At 44.8% G+C, this 16,137-nt stretch overlaps 1 protein-coding gene and 1 long non-coding RNA gene across 5 annotated transcripts in view; one reads left to right on the top strand and one right to left on the bottom strand.

Annotated features, from left to right (window-relative positions):
* Nucleotides 1-3,069, bottom strand: part of LOC149970294 (uncharacterized) — a 138,272-nt gene extending 135,203 nt beyond the window's left edge. Inside the window, exon 1 of one of the 2 annotated variants that reach the window (XR_016493669.1) lies at nt 2,933-3,069. This is a non-coding gene — a long non-coding RNA (uncharacterized LOC149970294). The remainder of the gene's footprint in view (nt 1-2,932) is intronic. The other variant, XR_016493668.1, reaches the window with a different exon arrangement.
* LOC110488444 (RNA-binding motif, single-stranded-interacting protein 3) overlaps nt 1-16,137 on the top strand; it is a 350,151-nt gene that overhangs the window by 112,971 nt on the left and 221,043 nt on the right. The gene's annotated exons all lie outside the window — the stretch shown is intronic.

Raw genomic sequence — 16,137 nt, 5'->3', positions numbered from 1 at the left:
CATAGAGTACTGGTCCAAGTTTGGACACACCTACTCATTCAACAATTTTTTTACTACTTTCTACAGTGTAGAATAATAGTGAAGACATCAAAACTATGAAATAACACAAGGTGTGCCTTGTTAAAAGTGAATTTGTGGAATATCTTTCCTTCTTAATGCATTTGAGCCAATCAGTTGTGTTTTGACAAGGTAGGAGTGGTATACAGAAGATAGCCCTATTTGGTAAAACAGCTCAAATAACTAAAGATAAACGACAGTCCCTAATTAGTTTAATACATGAAGGTCAGTCAATCCGGAACATTTCAAGAACTTGGAACGTTTCTTCAAGTGCAGTCTCAAAAACCATGAAGCGCTATGATGAAACTGGATCTCACGAGGACTGCCACAGGAAAGGAAGAGTTACCTCAGCTGCAGAGGATAAGTTAATTAGAGTTACCAGGCTCAGAAATCGCAGCCCAAATAAATGCTTCACGGAGTTCAAGTAAGAGACACATCTCAACATCAACTGTTCAGAGGAGACAGCGTGAATCAGGCCTTTATGGTCGAATTGCTGCAAAGAAACCATTACTAAAGGACACCAATAATAATAAGAGACTGGCTTGGGCCAAGAAACACGAGCAATTGACATTAGATCGGTGGAAATCTTTTCTTTGGTCTGATGAGTCCAAATTTCAGATATTTGGTTCCAACTGCAGTGCCTTTGTAAGACGCAGAGTAGGTGAACAGATGATCTCTGCATGTGTGCTTCCCACCGTGAAGCATGGAGGAGGAGGTGTGGGGGTGCATTGCTGGTGATGCTGTCAGTGATTTATTTAGAATTCAAGGTACACTTAACGAGCTTGGCTACCACAGCATTCTGCAGCAATACGCCATCCCATCTGGTTTGCGCTTAGTGGGACTATCATTTGTTTTTCAACAGGACAATGACCCAACACACCTCCAGGCTGTGTAAGGGCTATTTGACCAAGGAGAGTGATGGTGCTGCATCAGATGACCTGGCTTCCACAATCATCTGACCTAAACCCAAGTGAGATGGTTGAGGTCAGGGGAACTCCTTCAGGGGAACTCCTTCAAGACTGTTGGAAAAGCATTCCAAGTGAATCTGGTTGAGAGAATGCCAAGAGTGTGCAAAGCTGTCATCAAGGCAAAGGGTGGTTACTTTGAAAAATCTAAAATATATTTTGATTTGTTTAACACTGTGTTGGTTACTACATGATTCCATATGTGTTATTTAATAGTTTTGATGTCTTCACTATTATTCTACAATATAGAAGGTTTGTATAGAAGTTTGTCCAAACTTTTGACTGGTACTGTATGTGATGAATCAAAATAGTTATTGCAAAAAGGGTCAATGCTGATAGTCTGGGTAGCTATTTGGTTAACTATTTAGCCATCTTATGGCTTGGGGATAGAAGCTGTTCAGGGTCCTGTTGATTACAGACTCGGTACCGCTTGCCGTGCAGTAGCAGAGAGAACAGTCAATGACTTGGGTGGTTGGAGTCTTTGACAATTTTGAGGCCTTCTTCTGACACAATCTGGTATAGAGGTCCTGGATGACAGGGAGCTCGGCCCCAGTGATGTACTGGGCCATACACACTACCGTCTGTAGTGTTTTGCAGTCGGATGCCAAGCAGTTGCCATCCCAAGCCAGTCAAGATGCTTTCAATGGTGCAGCTGTAGACATTTTTGAGAATCTGAGAGCCCATGCCAAATCTTTTCAGCCTCCTGATGGGGAAGAGGCATTGTCGTGCCTTCTTCACAACTGTGTTGGTGTGTGTGGGCCATGTTAATTCCTTAGTGATGTGGACACAGAGGAACTTGAAGATCTCGACTCGCTCCACTACAGCCATGTCGATGTGGAGGCTCGGCCCTCCGTTTCCTGTAGTCTACGATCAGCTTCTTTCTCTTGCTGGCGTTGAAGGGTAGGTTGTTGTCCTGGCACTACACTGCCAGGTCACTGACCTCCTCCCTATAGGCTGTCTCATCATCGTCGGTGGTCAGACCTACCACCGTTGTGTCGTCAGCAAACTTAATGATGGTGTTAGAGTTGTGTGTGGCCACACATTTGTGGGTGAACAGGGAGTACAGGAGGGACTAAACATGCACCCCTGAGGGTCAGTGTTGCGGATTTGTTGTTGCCTACCCTTAACACCCGGGGGCGGCCCGTCAGGAAGTCCAGGATCCATTTGTAAAAGGAGGTGTTCAGTCCCAGGCTCCTGAGCTTGGAGGGCACTTTGGTGTTGAACTCTGAGCTGTAGTCAATGAACAGCATTCTCACATAGGTGTTCCTTTTGTCCAGGTAGGAGAGGGCAGTGTGGAGTGCAATAGAGGCTGTGTCATCTGTGGATGTGTTGGGATGATATGGAGCTGGTCCAGGCTGTCTGGAATGATGGTGTTGATGTGAGCCATGACCAGTCTTTCAAAGCATTTCATGGCTACAGATGTGAGTGCTAGTCATCGGAAGTCATAGCATAATTTTTTATAAACGTACAAATTAGTTTCTCGCTCCTTGAAAGTGGCAGCTCTAGCCTTTAGCTCATTGTGGATGTTGCCTGTAATCCATGGCTTCTGTTTGGGATATGTGCGTACATTCACTATGGGGATGACATAGTCGATTCACTTATTAAACTTCTTATGGAGGTGGTCCCTGCACAGGGATAGCTCAGCGGAAATTTCAGAGCGCCACCTATAGTACTTTACTTAGTACTCGTTAAATCTCAAACTTTCATTAAAACACACATGCAAGGTACTGAATTAAAGCTACACTCGTTGTGAATCTAGCCACCAAGTCAGATTTGTAAAATGCTTTTCGGAGAAAGCATGAGAAGCTATTATCTGATAGCATGCACCCCCCAAAATACCAGTAAACAACAGATTTTGCGGTAGCCGGCGCTACCCAAAACGCAGAAATAAAATATAAAACATTCATTACCTTGGACGAGCTTCTTTGTTGGCACTCCTATATGTCCCATAAACATCACAATTGGGTCTTTTTCCCGATTAAATCCGTCATTGTATACCCAAAATGTAATTTGCTGAAGGCCAGTCTGATGCTGCAAAAAGTCCATTTAGAAGACGCAACGTCACTTTTTAAAATTACAAAAGTCGCCTATAAACTTTTACAAATCACTTCAAACGACGTTTCTAAACCAACTTTAGGTATTAATTAACGTTAATGATGTATCAAATTGATCACGGGGCGATCTGTATTCGATAGCAGCAAGTCTGGAAAACATTGTCCGTTTTTTCAGTTTCACAACATACTGTGGTGCGTCAGAAGAAGGGAGGGGTCTATTCGTGTTGTAACCAGGGATAAATGATTCTGATATTGATAGCAATGGTGACATCGTGTGGAAGCTGTAGGCATTTACAGGGGGTTCGCATATATTTTCTCTCGTCTTAAACAATTCATTGAATGGCGGACTAATATTTTTGTTTTGTTTTTGGTAAACAGTTTACCAGGGATTTTTACTCCTAAAAACGTTCTGTTATAGCCACAGACCCGATTTAACCAGTTTTAGAAACTCCAGAGTGTTTTCTATCCACACATACTTATCATATGCATATACTATATTCCTGGCATGAGTAGCAGGACTTTGAAATGTTGCGCGATTTTTAACAAAAAGCTGCAAAAATTCGCATCAACCATAACAGGTTTTAATGAAGAGGGTGACTAATGATTGAAACTCCTCAATGTTATCGGATGAATCCCGGAACATATTCCAGTGTGTGCTAGCAAAACAGTCATGTAGTTTAGCATTTGCTTCAACGGACCACTTCCGGATTGAGAAAATCTGGTACCGTATTGGTACTTCCGGTTTGAGTTTTTCTTTGTATGCAGGATTCAGGAAGATAGAGTTATGGTAAGATTTGCCAAAGGGAGTGCAAGGGAGAGGCTTTTATGCGTTTCTCTGTGTGGAGTGAATGCAATTAGTTGCACAGTAAATGCAATTACTTGCACAGGTCACATGCTGGTAACAGGTTAACAAATATACACATCCCTCCCCCTTTTAACCGAGGCTGCCGACCAGTCTTGACGTTGCTTTGAAAAGCCAGCGAGGGCCTCCCCGGTGGCGCAGTGGTCTAGGTCACTGCATCGCAGTGCTAGCTTTGCCACCAGAGACTCTGGGTTCGCGCCCAGGCTCTGTCCCACCAGGCCGCGACCGGGAGGTCCGTGGGGCGACGCACTATTGGCCTAGCATCGTCCGGGTTAGGGAGGGTTTGGCCAATAGGGATATCCTTGTCTCATCGCGCACTAGCGACTCCTGTGTCGGTCCGGGCGCAGTGCGCGCTAACCAGGTCGCCAGGTGCACGGTGTTTCCTTCGACACATTGGTGCGGCTTCCGGGTTGGATGCGCACTGTGTTAAGAAGCAGTGCTGCTTGGTTGGATTGTGTTTCGGAGGACGCATGGCTTTCGACCTTCGTCTCTCCCAAGCCCTTACGGGAGTTGTAGCGATGAGACAAGATAATAACTACTAACAACAATTGGATACCACAAAATTAGGGAGAATATATATATATATATATTATAAAAAAATAAAAGCCAGCGGGATGTATATTTTGTCCTTGTTCAGCCACAACTCTGTGAAACATGGAATATTACATTTCTACAGGTCCCGTTGATAAGATAGTCTCGGACTGAGCTTGTCCAGTTTGTTCTCTAGTGACTGTACTTTCACCAACAGAAAGGAGGGAAGAGACGGCTTATTTGCATGCCAACATAGTCTAGTCAGGATCCCTGCCTCTTTTGCGCCGTGGCTTCCTCTTTCGAGTCCCGGGGATCAGGGCCTGGTCAGGAGTAAGCGGAACATCCAGAGCTGCCGACTCGTTGAAGTAGTAATCGTAATCCAAATCGAGGTTAGTGATCGCTGTTCTCATCTCCAGAAGCTGTTTCCGGTCATAGGAAATTATGTCTGAGAACATTATGTACAAAAACCAAATGTCAGTGTAAAAAAACACAGACTATTGTTTGAACGGCTGCTATCCACTGCAGCGCCATCTTAGATTAAAGATTTGTGTGTGAGTGTGACTGCGTGTGAGTACTGTGTGTGTGTTTGTGTGTGATTGTGTGTGTGTGTTTGTAACTAAAAGCCCTCCACTGATTACTGGACCAGAAGCCAAAGGTCTGCTGTGACAGGATGTGTGTATGGGAGACTTCGTTGAATGTGGGTTTTCAGGCCTATTCACATTGTGTCAACACATAGGCTACTGTAGCAGAGCTCATCTCTCTTCATACAGTGTGCACACACACGCGCACATGCTCTAACGCTTCTCTCAGAGAACAAAAGGCCAGTGCCTGGGGAATTGTGTGCTAAGCTGTTTTAAACCTTGAATACACTACAAGGAAAATCCCCAGCAACAAAAGAATGATCAAATTAAGATCCTATATCTATCTGTATGTTATGCTAGTGGAATTTCAATCATACAAGGCAATACTGTAGATTACAACAGACATTCTTTTATTTAATGAAAACATTTGAGTTTTTATCTTTCTTTCATCTGAGGACATGCACATCCCTCTGAACCTTTCCATTAAATCTCGTGGTCCGTTGGAGCACACACTCGAGTTGTTATTTCATTACACTTGCCAAGCACACCAGCCAATCATGCTGTCGATACAAACCCGCTTGTCTGAATTCTTGGCACATCCACGATTCGGGATGTCAGAGATGAGAGAGAAAAAGGGAGCGAGAAAGCACCATTATGTGGTATGCTGTAAGTATCTAATTCCCCTAGTTGTCCTGCGATGGCCCCGTCTCACACAGGATAATTGACCTCTGGGTGGTCAGAAAATAGCTCAGCCCAAACCAGATGTAGTTAATAGCATAGAGGCCGAAGGTCACATAAGTCACGATGATCAGCCTTAGGTATGGCTTTGCGCTCGGCCGCATCCCAACGTGCTTCATCAGTCACTTCTGTGAGGCCTCTTAGTCTTTGGCACATCCCTCAGTGTTGTGATTATCTAAATGGCCCATTACTCAACAAACAGTCGTTTACAAAGCCTGACAGATTTAGCTGAATGAATGACCTGCCTGCCTCTGGTGTGGGCAGTGTGTCCGTGGGCCGGGCCGCCTGCCTGCCCGCCCTGCTCCAGCCAAGCCCAGACCATCTGTGAATCGCCCAGCAGGGAGAGACCAGAGTGGACTCCTGAGAGGGCAGAGGGAATGAGAGGAGGAGGGAAGGCAGAGAGAGAGAAAATGTGCAGGCTGAGGGGAAAATGCAGGCTTTCTGTAGAGTCCATTTTGTTATGACGTTTAGGACCAATGTGTGTGAAGGTACAGTGCAGTGCATCAAAAGCATGGGTTAAAGGGTATCTGGCCCCAGAAATAGCAGCAAGGCATCTGGAGGACATGTCATTCAGAGAGGGAGAGAGAGACCAGGCGTGTGGGAGTCAGAGATTGAGGCAGGGTTAGTAATTCAATTTTCAAGACTTTACAGTAGCTTACATTTCATGTGACTGTGTTTTATCAGTTATTCTGAATGGAGCCTGTTGTTCCCCCAACATGTTGCTATGATTCACCGTCGCCAAGAGCCAAGAGTGGACTTTGTCACAGTAATTAATGTAGCTCTCAGGACAGCCTTTGAAATTAGTCTTGTCTTCAAGGCCTAATTAAAAGGAAATTGTTAAACATATTTTGGGTCAAGTTTCCGAACCTGTAGCCATTCAGGAAATATTTTCATGCATGACTGTGTCATTCGAGATTTTTTTTTGCAATTGAGATAATACATGTATTTTCTTTTCACTGAGGCCTCATTCATTTGATAGCTTGTTTAGTAGTCTTCAGGTCGACTACTTGACCCATTTTTGCACGTCCTGAATGTCCCTCATCTCTCTACTTGTTGACCACTATCGCAGCAACAGCAGCTCTGTCCTCATAAAGTGAGGCAATGGCCTTTGTCATGGGCACAGGATGGTTCTAATGGGCCCCCTCCTCAGACAGACAGCAACACTCAGAGAAGCAGGTTCTGAACAATTAACCGTGAGCTGTGGGCTTAGCGCCCGACTCCATTGTAAGCGATCTAAACCCGTTAGACTGTGACAGACCATTAACAGGCTGCCAAGGCTTCTTTAAATAGCCTTAACAGTTTACATTGAGTTAGAGTGACTGTGTGTGTGTGTGTGTGTGTGTCCGTGTCCATGGAGGGATGTTTGGGGTGACTGTGTAGGCAGTGTGTGTGTCTGTATTTGTGTTTTGGTTAGTGTGCGTGCGTGTGCTCGAGCAGGTGTGCTTTGCACACAGGTGTGTGTGTTATCGGACCTCTTCACCCATCCCATCCTCACGTTTAACACAGAGTTTTCTGCACCGTTGAGTTGCTGAATTATTACTGCCTACATTGTTATTGAGTAATTACCGGATAATGGCCGGTAATTTCAGTGTTTTTAGGGAAATCTATCTAACCATTAAAATTACCGAGGTGCTCTCTCACACATCCCTCAGTAAATACTGTAGATTGTTAGTGGAAATAGATACACTAGTATTATAATGCAATGGTGTGTGAAATGGATGTGTTTTCAATTTACTACTAGGAATTTGTCTTTTGAACAATTTTGATTGTTTGCATTTGTACTTAATCGTTTCCATTATGTTACCCTTACCTTGATTGTATCCATGCTTTATCAACTGGCGTATTTAAACGATAACAAGTATTCATCTGTGTTTGATAAGCACGTGTTATAAAACCGCAATCCAGGCAATTGCCTCCAACCTGAATGAACAGTTTATATAGCCCCATCAACCGCTGTGTAGACTTTGCTATTTAAACTGCAGCTACGACACATGGCACACTGTTTATGTGTGCGTTATAACTCAATTGATTACATTTAGCTTGTTTCACAATATGAATTGTCCCAGCTCTCTATATGACAACCAACTTGTAGTGCAGTACTGGCTATAGTTGACACATCTAAACTGATGTTTGGTGGATATTAAAAACGTCTTAGGGCTGATATGACAACAGCCAGTGAAAGTGCAGGGCGCCAAATTCAAAACAACAGAAATGTCATAATAAAAATTCCTCAAACATACATGTATCTTATACTGTTTTAAAGGTAATCTTGTTGTTAAGCCCACCACAGTGTCCGATTTCAAATAGGCTTTACGGCGAAAGCCCCACTAACGATTATGTTAGGTCACCACCAACTCACTGAAAACTCTGCCATTTTTCCAGCCAAAGAGAGGAGTCACAAAAAGCACAAATAGAGATCAAATTAATCACTAACCTTTGATGATCTTCATCAGATGACACTCACAGGACTTCATGTTACACAATACATGTATGTTTTGTTTGATAAAGTTCATATTTATATTTAAAAAATCTCACTATACATTGGCGTGTTACGTTCACTAGTTCCAAAAACATCCGGTGATATTGCAGAGAGCCACATCATTTTACAGAAATACTCATTATAAATGTAGATAAATACAATTGTTAGACATGGAAATATAGATATACCTCTCCTTAATGCAACCGCTGGGTCAGATTTTTTTTAAAACTTTACGGAAAAAGCAAACCACTCAATAATCTGAGACGGCGCTCAGAAGAAAAAAAAATGTATCCGCCATGTTGGAGTCAACAGACATCAGAAATAACATTATAAATATTCCCTTACCTTTGATGATCTTCATCAGAATGCACTCCCAGGAATCCTAGTTCCACAATAAATGTTTGTTTTGTTCGATAATGTCCATTATGTCTAAGTAGCTACTATTGTTAGCGCGTTTAGTATACATACGCTTAATTTCCTATTGTATAAGACCTGGCTATGCAAATTCCTCACTGCAGTGTCCAACCAATCTTAATTTAACGGTCACCCATGTTGATATTAAATGTTTAACACAATGGTGAATGTTTTGTGAACAAGCAACAAGATAGTGGAATCTTTGGGCAAATTAATTAGCATCTTGTGTTGTTACTATTATGTGAGGCCTCAGCTTTACATGGTAGTCGTGTCACTTAGGCTGTTTACACAGGCAGTCCAAATCTGATATTTTTCCAATAACTTCTTTTGACCAATCAGATCAGATCTTTTGCCCATAATTGGACTGCCTGTGTAAACACAGCCATATTGTGATATGTAATGGAGGATTTGAAGACACCTTGTCTGTGAAATCATTGTTCAGTGGATCTTGTTGCACCTGTTTCTGTACCTCTCTGTAATTAATCTGTGACTAGGCGGAGCAGGGAACGTAACTCATCTCGTAGCAAGGGTTGTAAATGATACTCCTCAATTCATGACAGTTCAGTTTGATCATGTCTGGTTCTAGACACACACACGGGAGCGGGAACACACGCACACACGCAGATGCGTTTTCATATGAGAATTGAGGCTGCCTGGAGCTTTAGTATCAACTTTAATACACCCAAAACATCTGTAAAACATTACCCCTGATTATTTGCTCCTCCAGCACAACCTACAATATGAGCATAAAAGTGATGTTTGTACATTAACCTTATGTAAATGAAAGAGCTGTTGAGGTCTCCTCTCTAATGAAGGTGTGAGGCCCCCGACGCACACATGGGATCAGGAACACACACAAGCACGCGCACACACACACACACACACACACACACACACACACACACACACAGCTCGCATGCTCAGTTTGAATGTTCACATCTGCAGTACCCAGTTGCTCTACTGTGTTCAGGGCTTCCAGGTGCATCGTTCTGGGCCTGGTCTGTTCTGGTCTGGTCGGTGGGTGGTTTCTTCCTCTTCATGGACTGACTGACTGCTCAGACAGCCTAGAGTGAGGGAAGCAGAGCAGACCTTAAGAAACACACCTTGTTACTGTAAGTAATGACCAGGTCTTTAGCCATCTCTCCCCAGAGCCGTGTCTGACGTCTTTTCACTGGGGAAGCGGAGGACAATGTAATGAAATGTACTTTAGCTGGAGCTGGATCGTTTTCTTTACTCTAGATATGAGCTGAATGCTTGCAGGAATTTCTTTTGAACAATTCTCCACTTTATTTTTGGACATTCCCCAATGTGTTTTTCTGGCACCAGGGAAACACTTCTTGAACTAGCCTTGTTGTAGGAAAAGAGCTCGATGGTTCACTTCCATGTTGGCCCACCACCATCACTGTACTCCTGACACGTTAATGAACCTTTGGTTACCTCTGTGAAATATCAAGCTGTTCAATGGAGCCAGTGCCAACGTGTATAACATTTGTACAACCAAACCAAGTCCTAGGCTTACTACCAAGACACACAGTCTTCACATATGGAATTATGGAAACGTCTCAACCACTCTGCAGTCTCCAGCAGATCCAGTCTGATGCAGACCTGGGTTCAAACTCTATTTGTCTTTCAAAATACTTTGAGCGTTTGCTCTAGCCCTGCCTGTGGTGCCAGACGACCAGGGTTTGCTGTTTTGGGACTATTCTATTGGTCCATTACGCCAGGTACTGTCAGCTCATCAAACACTAATAGCGTAGTTTGAAATGATTTCAAATGGTATTTGAACCCAGGTCTGGTATGTGTTTTTTTTTGTAAAGTTGTCACATCTCTTGTTTCAACTCAGCGATTGTTCTTCTGTTGTGTGAAAGGAAATGTAGAGCTTTTGGTTTTTGTAGGAGACGTTCTGCTCCATTTACCGGCTCTCTTTGATGATCTCAGCAGCACTAATTACACAGGCACCCGCCCCGCCCCGCCGCCGTCACCACGGATGCAATCTCTAAGTGCATTCCCCCCCCGCACCCGACCTTTTACTCTGGCTAATATCTTAGCGCATCGCTACGGAGTCTCTTACCAGTCTCCACAATGTCTCACTATAATACTGCTGTGCCTAGCCTGTCATTGGTGCTGGCGTGCTATGGAAATGGCTCATTGGAATGTGCGTAGAGTGATGTCCGCGGCCTTTAAAAGTCCTATATAACATACATTTGGGTCTCGTAGATTGCTTTTGCTGGCTGTGAAACAAATCCGTCAAGCATGAAGCCAATGCTTCGCTGCGAAGGAATGCGCACTACTCGCCTGTAGTATCCGATTGCATTGGAACCTCAGTGCGTGGTAAAGGACCGGCGTTTACCATCGGAATATCACTGTTGAACTTTTACAATCGCTCACATTGGACTGGCTAGTATGATACGATGAACAGTTCTACGTTTCATGTTCATAGTCATTCAGGTACATCTCTTTGTATAGTACATTTGAGTCGTTTAGCAGACGCTCGTATCCAGAGCGGCTTACAGTTGGTGCGTTCATCTCAAGGTAGCTAGGTGATACAACCACACATCCCTGTCATTGTAAATGCACGTTTCCCTCAATAAAGCTGCTATCAGCAAAGCCGGTGCTAGTTAGGAAAGGCCAGGGTGTTCTTTTCTTTTCTTTTTTTCAATATAGTTCTGCACAGCCACAGACGTCTCTCCTGGGCTTGATACTTTGCATGCAGACGATGAGACACGAGGGAAGTGAGTCGAGGGCTGGAGTAGGGTTCTGCTCCATTTGCTTTTCTCAAGCATTCCCCTCAGAATAGGACTTTCGCTCTCTCGCTCTGGCCCTGGCCCTGGCTCTCTCTCTCTCTCTCTCTCTCTCTCTCTCTCTCTCTCTCTCTCTCTCTCTCTCTCTCTCTCTCTCTCTCTCGCTCTCGCGCTCGCTCTGGCTCTGGCTCTCTCTCACTCTGGCTCTCTCTCTCACTTTCTCTCTCACATTGTCTCTCTCGCTCTCTGTGTTCTCATTCCACCGTGACGTTTTGTCATTCCAGAATGGCTCGACGGGGCTTTACTGCACCACTGCTGTCCACCCGTCCCGGTCCTTTCAAAGCAAAATGTCGCAACTTTATTTGCTGTTGTCGTCAGCAATGTTTCGAGTGGCGAGGGAACTTCTCTACTCCTACCGTGTCTTCGTGGGACAACTCAAGCGACCCCCTGCCTCTCTCAGCTCATGTTCAATTGCCAAACGTTGCGAACGCTGCAGATAGAAATTCCATGAATAGAGCCTACATGATTTATTGGTTTACATCTAGTAATTTTTGTTCTACTTTACATATTTCATGTGTGTGTCCATCTGAATGCGCCCCATGCTATCTTCCCACCTGGCCCTCGTCCCACCTCAGCCGTGCCACCCCACAGCCATGTCCCTAGCAACCCCACAGGGCCCTAAAACTCCCAAGATTCTCGAGGTTGCTCCTCAGGTTGGTTCATGGCTATTAGGCTATAGGCTTCTGCCTCCAGCCTGTATGTGTTTAAGTATTAAGGTTAGGATTAGGGCTGGGAAATTTGGTCTTGGAACTGCGCTGAATGGCACCTCAGCCCTCGGGAACATGCCGGAATAACCTGAACCTCGTACACGACAGTCTCTCTGACTGCAGTGGTACAGTACCTCACACCCACCCACAGCTGCAGGCCACCTGGCGTGACTCACATAAACTCACCTACTCTCAATCACACAATCTCACACACTGGCGATCACACATTCTCACACACACGCATCGCTCGCTCGCGCTCCGACTGACTGGTGTCTGTTACCAAGCATCTCCCATCACCCTAGCACCGGGCCTCCTTCCTCAGTACAAGACCATTTATAGCAGCTCAGGTTTTTCTGCGAGCCGCCTAATCTGAGAACCCAAAGAGAGAGTAATAACATGTTCTGTTGTGTTTCATCTAACTGCAGTAGCAACTCCAACTCTACATTGGTTTCATGTTTCTAACTCATTGGTGCTTCTCAACCTCCGCCTTCTTCTTCTTGGCATCCTTGGGTGGTAGTAAATGACTCACCCGGGAAGTGGAGGGATACAGAACAGCGTTGGACATCTGCGGCGGTCAGGTTCTCTAGCTCCAAGAAGAGCCGCTGTGCAGTGTTTTCCCACAAACTACTAAGCCCTGTGCTGCTCTCCGCATTCCCACCCCCTCTCCCACCACTCTTCCTTGGCTCGGGGCCAGCACTCCCTCGAATTCCAAGCATCTGGTCAGTTCTAGGAAACGCCTGCGACTGTCCAGTGGAAGGAAATGGGAGCCTCTTGATTGCACCGAGCCCCTTGAATAATGTGCCACTCATAGAGAAGTTGTTGCCGAGGAGCGGGGGAGTCTCGGTCTTGGTAGTCAATGGAGGTCTTCCTAGGGGTTCTGAGGGAGCGTAGTCGTTTCTGTTCTGCTTTCACTCTTAACTTTCTCTCTCTTTGTAGCGTTCTCTCCCATCCCTGTCTCTTCTCAGTGTGGATTCAGGGATATTAGTAGGATATTTCTCCAGAGTCAGATCAATAAACAGAAAAGGGCAGGTATTAAAGTATTTACAGAACTCTCAAAAATCTCTGGCAATCAAAGAAAATACATGGCAACTTACCATGTAATTTTACTTTTCATATACATTTGCCTGCAAATGTAGATATGATTTAGTCATTTTTCTAATAACAATAGAACATGTTGGCAATGGAATTAAAGTCAGGTTTTCTCTTGAGAGGTAATGTCTCCTCTCACAATGAAGTTGATGACTAAGGATGACTAAGCTTTCGTATTCGTAGCTCTCCTCTGGGTTGTTTAGAGGAGATTGTGATCACTTTGTGCCATGGGAGAACCATCCATCCTATCCGTTCACTTCATATCCCACAGATGACTCACTGCACACTGCAAGGCAACTCTACGAGTGTCTGTCTGTGTGATCCACCTCCAGTCTCTTCCAGCCTCACAGTACGGCTGTTTGACAATGGCCCCTGATCAGATCCACACCCAGACTGCTTTGTGATACGGCCGTGTCTCTCTCCGCTCTCACCTCGCACAGACTGTGATGTTTCCGTATAGCCGTCCTTCCCTTCCCCCCCGCTCCAGCTCTGTCTTCCTGCAAGCTGCAGAGATGAATCAGGGCTTGTGTGTGCATTTTTTGTGCGTGTCTTTCGTGTACATCCGTGTGTGAATCACGGTGGGGAACCTATGCATCACTATCAATCACAGGGAGAGAAAAAACAGTATCTCTCCGTCCCTCTTTCTGTTGGCGTCCATGATTAAACAGCTGGCTTCATATCACCCCTGTCCTCAGCCTGACGTCAGTCCACTGATTCACTTCAGAGCCCCTATCAGTGCCGAGGCAGAACTGGCACATCCAAATTCACCCACCCTCTTTCCTTTTGCTGTGATGGAATACAGAGCAGAATATTTGGATGAGCTTTGGGCCTTTACTTGCATACCCGCCCACATAATGTTTACAAGTCTTGAGCCATTGAACGCTGACTGATAAAACTTCAACATTAGCCAAGAGCATCTGCCTAGTTCCAAGTAAGTATTGAGTCTCAATTGAAGGACTGCAAGTTCCAAACCCAGTTATGGCAACAACAATTAGTTAACTGTTAACGTGTCAATCCTGAGTAGTAATTTGTGAAAGTATGCACCAAGGCAGTAGACGTGACCACACAAAATGTCAGAATGCTCTCTCCCTCTCTCCCGTGCTCTCTCTCTCTTTCTCGCTCTCTCTCGTGCTCTCTCTCTCGCGCTCTCTCTCTCTCTTTCTCGCTCTCTCTCTCTTTCTCTCTCACTCTCTCTCACTCTCTCGCTCTCTCTCTCACTCTACTTGTCTCTCTTTCTTATCATTTTCTGCCCCCCCCCCCCCCCCCCACTCTCACTCTTTCTTTCTCTCCCTCTACATCCCTCCATTCTGTGAGTAACCCTGCCCTGCCAGTCCTTCTGTCCTGGAGCTGTTAATCTGCTAATCCACAATCGATATCTGCCTAATCTCTTTTCCACAGATAAATGCGGCCTATCGGATCATTTTGTTTTCTTCCACACGCCATAGCCCCTCCTCTCTCTCTCGCTGCTTTGCTTCTGTCCGTGGGATGCTAGTACTGATTCAGTCTGCCCACTAGCATGCATGCTGCCTACGTGCATCGCCATGTACTCTACTGTAGACAAAACGACATGTTTGAATGAGGAAAGAAATCGCCATTGTAAATCCATGTGCAAAATGTGGCACAATTGAGTTGGGACCAATTTTTTTTAAGTGATGCACTGACAATCGGTCATTTGGTCTGAAAACGTCAATGATTGTTTAATAAGGGGAAATGACCCTCGTGGGTTCGGTCTGTCCGTGTGAATTCTCCCTCCACAACTGTAGTATTGCTTGACATATCTATAGCAAATGTTTGTCATTTTAAATGCTTTGCATACCACATTTTATTGATTTAAATTATCATTTTTTCCCGTTTTTTGCTCACTTTGAAATCGGGGATAATGTTGCTAATTGAGTTGACTGAAAACTGAAGCCCATGAACTGGTGGACTTGCACCCACTGACCTCCATAGGTTAAGCCACAGTCCGTGTGTGCGGCTAAGGTTTCTCGCAGGACAAAGAGAAGGTGAAAGACTGCCGTACTACCATCCTGCTGCTGTCCATTGGACTCCACTGTCATGCTATATAGTCTATTGTGGTGGGTAGAGGCGGACCTTTGTAACGCCAGGATCGTGGGTTTGATTCCCTGGACCACCTGTAAAATGTATGCACGCATGCCTTTGGATGAAATTGTCTGCTAAATGGCGTGTATTAGATATTATAGCAAGCATCAAACGGTGTCAGTTTGTAGCTGGTAGTATATACAGAGAGTGATTTTCCCCTCCAGCACTCTTTACCCAATGCTTTGATCTCTCTTCGCACCAAAAGGTTACATACTGGCCACATCTAGATGTGGGTGGAAAGTGCTCTCAATGTTGTCATTTCATAGCGAGAGGCGCTTAATTGGTCAGGTAGATTGTCGGGGAAACAATTTTTTGTTGTTGTTGTTGATATTTGAGTATTTATTTATATTTATATTTATTTATTTATATAGCCCGTCTTACATCAGCTGATATCTCAAAGTGCTGTACAGAAACCCAGCCTAAAACCCCAAACAGCAAGAAATGCAGGTGTAGAAGCACGGTGGCTAGGAAAAACTCCCTAGAAAGGCCAGAACCTAAGAAGAAACCTAGAGAGGAACCAGGCTCTGAGGGGTGGCCAGTCCTCTTCTGGCTGTGCCGGGTGGAGATTATAACCCAAGGCCAAGATGTTCTAATGCTCATAAGTGACCAGCAGGGTCAAATAACAATAATCACAGTGGTTGTCGAGGGTGAAATAGGTCAGCAGGAGTAAATGTGAGTTGGCTTTTCATAGCCGATCATTGAGAGTATCTCTACCGCTCCTGCTGTCTCTAGAGAGTTGAAAACAGCAGGTCTGGGACA

This window comes from Oncorhynchus mykiss, chromosome 30, assembly GCF_057628025.1.
Source record: "Oncorhynchus mykiss isolate SJ-2025 chromosome 30, ASM5762802v1, whole genome shotgun sequence".
Taxonomy (NCBI): domain Eukaryota; kingdom Metazoa; phylum Chordata; class Actinopteri; order Salmoniformes; family Salmonidae; genus Oncorhynchus; species Oncorhynchus mykiss.
This window is presented reverse-complemented; position numbering and strand designations above follow the sequence as displayed.